Below are 6,064 nucleotides of genomic sequence, written 5' to 3' on the forward strand. Positions count from 1 at the left end.
CTTAATGCTGGACGGGGATGGGAGTCAGAGTTCCCCATGTCTCCAGAGACACCTAGTGGAATTGGTCAGGGAAGCTCATTACTTGCAACTGATGTTGACAGTTCCAACAAAATATAGTGAACAGAGAAGTCTGGACTCCCCACCAAGCCTTTGATGGTAGGATTGGGGATAAGGTTATCATCTTTCCATTGTTCTATGTTGGTGTAGAATGACTATTATCCAACTACTGTCATAGTAGAGTGCTCCTTTGTTGGCCATTGACTAGAAAAAGTGTACTTTGTTAAGGCTTTCTGACTGAGCATGTTAGCATTGCCAGATTTCTGGCTTTTCTAACAGCAGACTTAAGATACATAAAACCACAACAAACTTAAAGATGATACAGCTTTACTCTGTGGTTCACAAAGTCCCTCATAAGAAAATTTTCTTTATTCTGTCTTTCATAGTCTCACATTTGTTTTCTGTATAATACTCTAGCTATGGGTGGACTTAGTAAAGGTATACAATAATTTTGAGGCCAAATAAATAATTCCCAATGAGGTTTATAGAATATTCAACAATAAATTTTTTGAGTTAGCAGAAAAATCAGTCTATTTTTGTAGGAATATTACTTACATTTTAAAATTATAGTATTACTTCCAGGTTGATTGTTACATATTGAAAATGCATATTATATTCTCCAAAGCAAACATACAAATAAATAATTAAATTATTAACACATAATTCACAGACTACCAAATCTATCCCAAAAGAAATGAGATATAGAAACAAACACTGAAACTGACATACACAGATTCATCTCCAAGATATAAGATATGTTAATATTTTATGACAATTATCTTCTAGCAACTCTGTTTTAATTATTATGAAAAATTTAAATTTTGCTTAGCTAATGTTTTAGAATTTAGTCAAATATATATATATAGATAGATAAACACATACATATTTACTATAGGTATATATATATGTATATTCCATGTGTTCAGAAATGAAAGTAATGTAATATTTTCTTTTTCTATATTGGTTAGTTTATTTATTTAGTTTCAAACTTTTCCCCCTTCCTAGATTCCCCTCCACAACCCCCTATGTCCTCCCCCCTGCCCTTTGCTTCTATGAGGGTGCTCCCTCACCCAACCCCGACTCCTGCCTCACCGCCCTGGTATTCCCCTACACTGGGGCATCAAGCCTTCACTGGACCAAGGACCTCTCCTCCCCTTGAAGCCAGATAAGGCCATTCTCTGCTACATATGCAGCAGGAGCCCTGGGTCCCTCCATGTGTTGCCTTTGGTCAGTGGTTTAGTTCTTGGGAGCTTTGAGGGGGGAGGTCTGGTTGTTGGTTGATACTGTTGTTCTTCCTATGGGGTTGCAAACCCCTTCAACTCCTTCAGTCCTTGCCCTAACTCCGCCATTGGGGTTCCTGCCCTCAGTCTGATGTTTGGCTGCGTGCATCCAAATCTGTATTGGTCAGGCTCTACAGAGCCTCACAGGGGATAGCTATACCAGGCTCCTGTCAGCAAGCACTTCTTGGCATCAACAATAGTGTCTGGGTTTGGTGTCTGCAGATGGGATGGATTCTTAAGTGAGACAGTCTCTGGATGACCTTTCCTTCAGTCTCTTCTCCACTCATTCTCCCTGCATTGCCTTTTGATAGGAGAAATTCTGGATTACTGTTTTTGAGGTGGGTGGGTGGCCTCATTCCTCAACCAGAGGTTGTGCCTATCTACTCAATATGGTCTCTACAGGTTCTCAATCCCCTTTGTTGGGTATTTCAGCTAATTCATCCCGGTTTGGTCCTGGGAACCTCTTGGGTTTCTGACATCTGGGACTTTCTAGTGGCTACTCCCAGTTCTCCCTTCCCCCCTACTATGCAACTCCTTTTGAAATCCTGATCCACTATACTTCCCAATCTCCTCCCATATGTGAGCCAGCCCCCCTTTTTCCCTCCCTCTCCTCACTTCCTCCCAGATACCTCTCTCCCTCTATTTCCCAAGATTGTTTACTTTCCCCTCTGAGTAGGAGTGTAGCATCCACACTTTGGGGTAGTCTTCTTTTTTCTTGGGATTCATATGGTCTGTGAGTTGTATTGTAGGTATTCTAAGCTTCTTTTTGGCTAATATCCACTTGTCAGTGAGTACATACCATGAGTGTTCTTTTGTGAATGGACTACCTCACTCAGGATGATGTTTTCTAGTTCCATTCAATTCCCTGTGAGTTTCATGAAGTCATTGCTTTTAATAGTTGAGTAGTACTCCATTATGTAAACATAACACATTTTCTGTATCCATTCCTCTGTTGAGGGACATCTGGGTTGTTTCCAGCTTCTGGCTACTATATAAGACTGCTATGAACATAGTGGAGCAAGTTCCCTTTTTATATGTTGGAGCATCTTTGGGTATATGCCCAGGAGTGGTATAGCTGGGTCCTCAGGTAGAACTATTTCCAATGTTCTGAGGAATCACCAAACTGATTTCCAGAAAGGTTGTACAAGCTTGCAATCCCACCAACAATGAAGGAGTGTTCCTCTTTCTCCACATCCTCACCAGCATCTACTGTCACCTGAGTTTTTGGTCTTACCCATTCTGACTGGTGTAATGTACAATATCAGGGTCATTTTGATTTGCATTTCCCTGATGACCAAGGATATAGAACACTTCATTAAGTGCTTCTCAGCCATTCAAGATTGCTCAGTTGAGAATTCTCTGTTTTGTTCTTTACCCCATTTTGGGGGATATTTTATTTATTTACATTTCAAATGTTATCCCCTTTCTCAGTTTTCCTCAAGAAACAGCCCATCCCATCCTCCCTCCCCCTGCTCCTATGAGGGTGCTCCCCCACCCACCCACCCATTCCTGCCTTCCCACCCTGGCATTTCCCTATACTGGATCATAGAGCTTTCACAGGACCAAGGGCCTCTCCTGCCATTAATGCCAGATAAGGCCATCCTCTGCTACATATGCTGCTGGGGCCATGGGTCCCTCCATGCCTTTGGTTGGTAGTTTAGTCCCTGGGAGGTCGGGGCAGGGGCAGGGGTTTCAGGTCTGGTTGGTTGGTATTGTTGTTCTTCCCATGGGGTTGCAAACCTCATTAGCTCCTTCAGTCCTTTCTCTTACTCCTCCATTGGGGACCCCGTGCTCAGTACAATGGTTGGTTGCAAGCATCTGCTTCTGTGTTTGTCAGTCTCTGGCAGAGCCTCTCAGAAGACAGCTATATCAGGCTTCTGTCAGCAAGCACTTCTTGGCATCTGCAATAGTTTCTGGGTTTGGTGTCTGTATATGGGATTGATCCCCAGGTAGGGCAACTCTGGATGACCTGTCCTTCAGTCTATGTTCCAGATTTTGCCTCTATCTTTCCTTTAAACAGGAACAATTCTGGGTTAAAAATTTGGAGATGAGTGGGTGGCCCCATCCCCCAACTGAGGGCCTTGCCTAACCTCTAGATATGGTCTCTACAGGTTCTCCCTTGATTTTCTTGGGCATTTCAGATAATCTCATCCCCTTTGGGACCTGGGAGCCTCTTGCTTTCCTGGTATCTGGGACTTACTAGTAGCTACCCCCAGTTTCCCATGCCCCATTGCTATACACCTCTGTTCAAAATCCTGACCCTCTGTATATCATCCCTGTCTCCTCCCATACCTGATTCTGCCCCTTTTCCTGTCTCCTTCCCTTTTCTTCCCAAGTACCTCTCACACTCTACCTCCCATGAGTATTTTGTTCCCCCTTCTAAGAAGGACCAAAATATCCTACTTTGGTCTTACTTCTTCTTGAGCTTCATATGGTCTGTGAGTTGTGTCTTGGGTATTCCAAGCTTTTGGGCTAATATCCACTTATCAGTGAGTGCATATCATTTGTGTTCTTTTGTGACTGGGTTACCTCCCTGAGGATGATATTTTCTAGTTCCATCCATTTGCCTAAGAATTTCATGAATTCGTTGTTTTTAATCAATGAGTAGCACTCCATTGTGTAAGTGAACCTCATTTTCTGTATCCATTCCTCTGTTGAAGGACATCTGAGCTCTTCCTTCATTTCTTTCTTTGGAGACTTGAAGTTCTTGTCAAGTTCTTTCACTTGCTTGGTTAGAGTCACACCAAGATATTTCATATTATTTGTGATTATTGTGAAGGGTGTCATTTCCCTAATTTTATTTTCAGCCTGTTAATCCTTTGAGTAGAGGAAAGCTGCTGATTTGAGTTAATTTTATATCCAAACACTTTGCAGAAGTTGTTTATCAGCTGGAGGAATTCACTGGTGGGATTTTTGGAGTCACTTATGTATACCATACTATCATCTGCAAACAGTGATATCTTGACTTCTTCCTTTCCAACTTGTATTCCTTTGATCTCCTTTTGTAGCCTAATTGCTCTGGCTAGAACTTCAAGTACTATATTGAATAGATAAGGGAAGAGTGAGCAACCTTGTCTTGTCCTTGATTTTAGTGGGATTGATACTAAGTAACAATAAGCTACATTTAGATGCCAGGTTGAATATGTACCTACTAAAGTCTAGGCACCTACAGTAGCACACTAATCACACTGTTGACTCTATTTATCAATGAATTTAAGTTTTCTTACTAGACAATAGCTTATAACACAAGGTCAAGGTCCTACAGATTAAAGATCCAGATAGCTTGATATGGCTTCAGTTCAGAATTATAAATATGAAAAAATGAAAATAGGACCATAAAAGTACATGGAAACAGCTTTTCAAAGGGGATGGGATGATGTTGTGATAACCAGTTATGATTTTGTTCCTTCTGTGTTAAGAAACCTAAAAATGAGCCAGAGGGGAAAACCTACATTTAATACCAGAAGCTACAACAGGAGTCTACATGAAAAGTGACAGATGCCTCATATAATGGGACATAATGGGGAATTATGGCCATATGAGAAATACAGATAAAATAATTAATAGGAATTAGTGGACAGTTAAATGGAAGAGACAATGGGGAGAATTGTTTATGACTAATTTCACAAAAAATAACTTATTGCAGTAGTTTTTACTGTCTTTTTTTTTTCCTGGACCTAAAATTTTCTTTTCTCTTTTTTTAAATTATTCCTTTTGTTTACATCTCAAATGATATCCCACTTTCTGATTACCCTTCCACACCCTCCATCTCACATCTGCCCTCTCCTCCCTCCCCTTTGCATCTATGAGGGTGCTTCCTCACCCACTCACCCTCTCCCATACCACCACTCCCACATTCCCCTACACTGGGGCATCAAACCTCTACAGGACCAAGGGCCTCACCTTCCATGCTGTCAGGCAAGGCCATCCTCTGCTAAATATGTTTCTGGAGCCATGGATTCCATCCTATAACTTCTTGGTTAGTGGTCTAGTCCCTGAGAGCATTGGGTGGTCTAACCAGCCAATGTTGTTCTTCCAATGGGGTTGCAATCCCCCTCTGCTCCTCCATTCCTTCTGCCAGCTCACCTACTGGGGTCCCTGAGCTCAGTCTGATGGCTGACTCCAAGCATCCACACTTGCACTGGTCAGTTGCTGGCCAGACTTCCCAAGGAACAGCCACACCAGGTTCCTGTCATCAGGTGCCTCTTGACAACAGCAACAGTGTCAGGTTTGGCATCTGAAGACATGATGGATTCCCAAGTAGGGCAGTCCATGGATGGACCTTCCTTCAATCTCTGCTCCATTTTTGTCCCTGTTCTTCCTTTGGACAGGAACATTTCTGGGTTAAAAACATTGAGACAGGTGGATAGCCCATCCCTCAACCAGGAGTTGTGCCTATTGGAGGTGGTCTCTGCAGGTTCTATCTTCCCCTACTCTGTGCATTTCTGCTAAATTCATCCCCATTGGGTCCTGGGAGCCTCTTGTTTCCCTGGTGTCTGGGACCCTCCAGTGTCTATCTCCTGTTCCTCATGCCCACATGTTAAATATTTTTTTAATATTTTTTATTACATCTTTTCCTCAATTACATTTCCAATGCTATCCCAAAAGTCCCCCATACCCTCCCCCCCACTTCCCCACCCATTCCCAGTTTTTTGGCCCTGGCGTTCCCCTGTACTGGGGCATATAAAGTTTGCATGTCCAATGGGCCTCTCTTTCCAGTGATGGCC

The sequence above is a fragment of the Mus caroli genome, chromosome 7 (assembly GCF_900094665.2).
Source record: "Mus caroli chromosome 7, CAROLI_EIJ_v1.1, whole genome shotgun sequence".
NCBI classification, from domain to species: domain Eukaryota; kingdom Metazoa; phylum Chordata; class Mammalia; order Rodentia; family Muridae; genus Mus; species Mus caroli.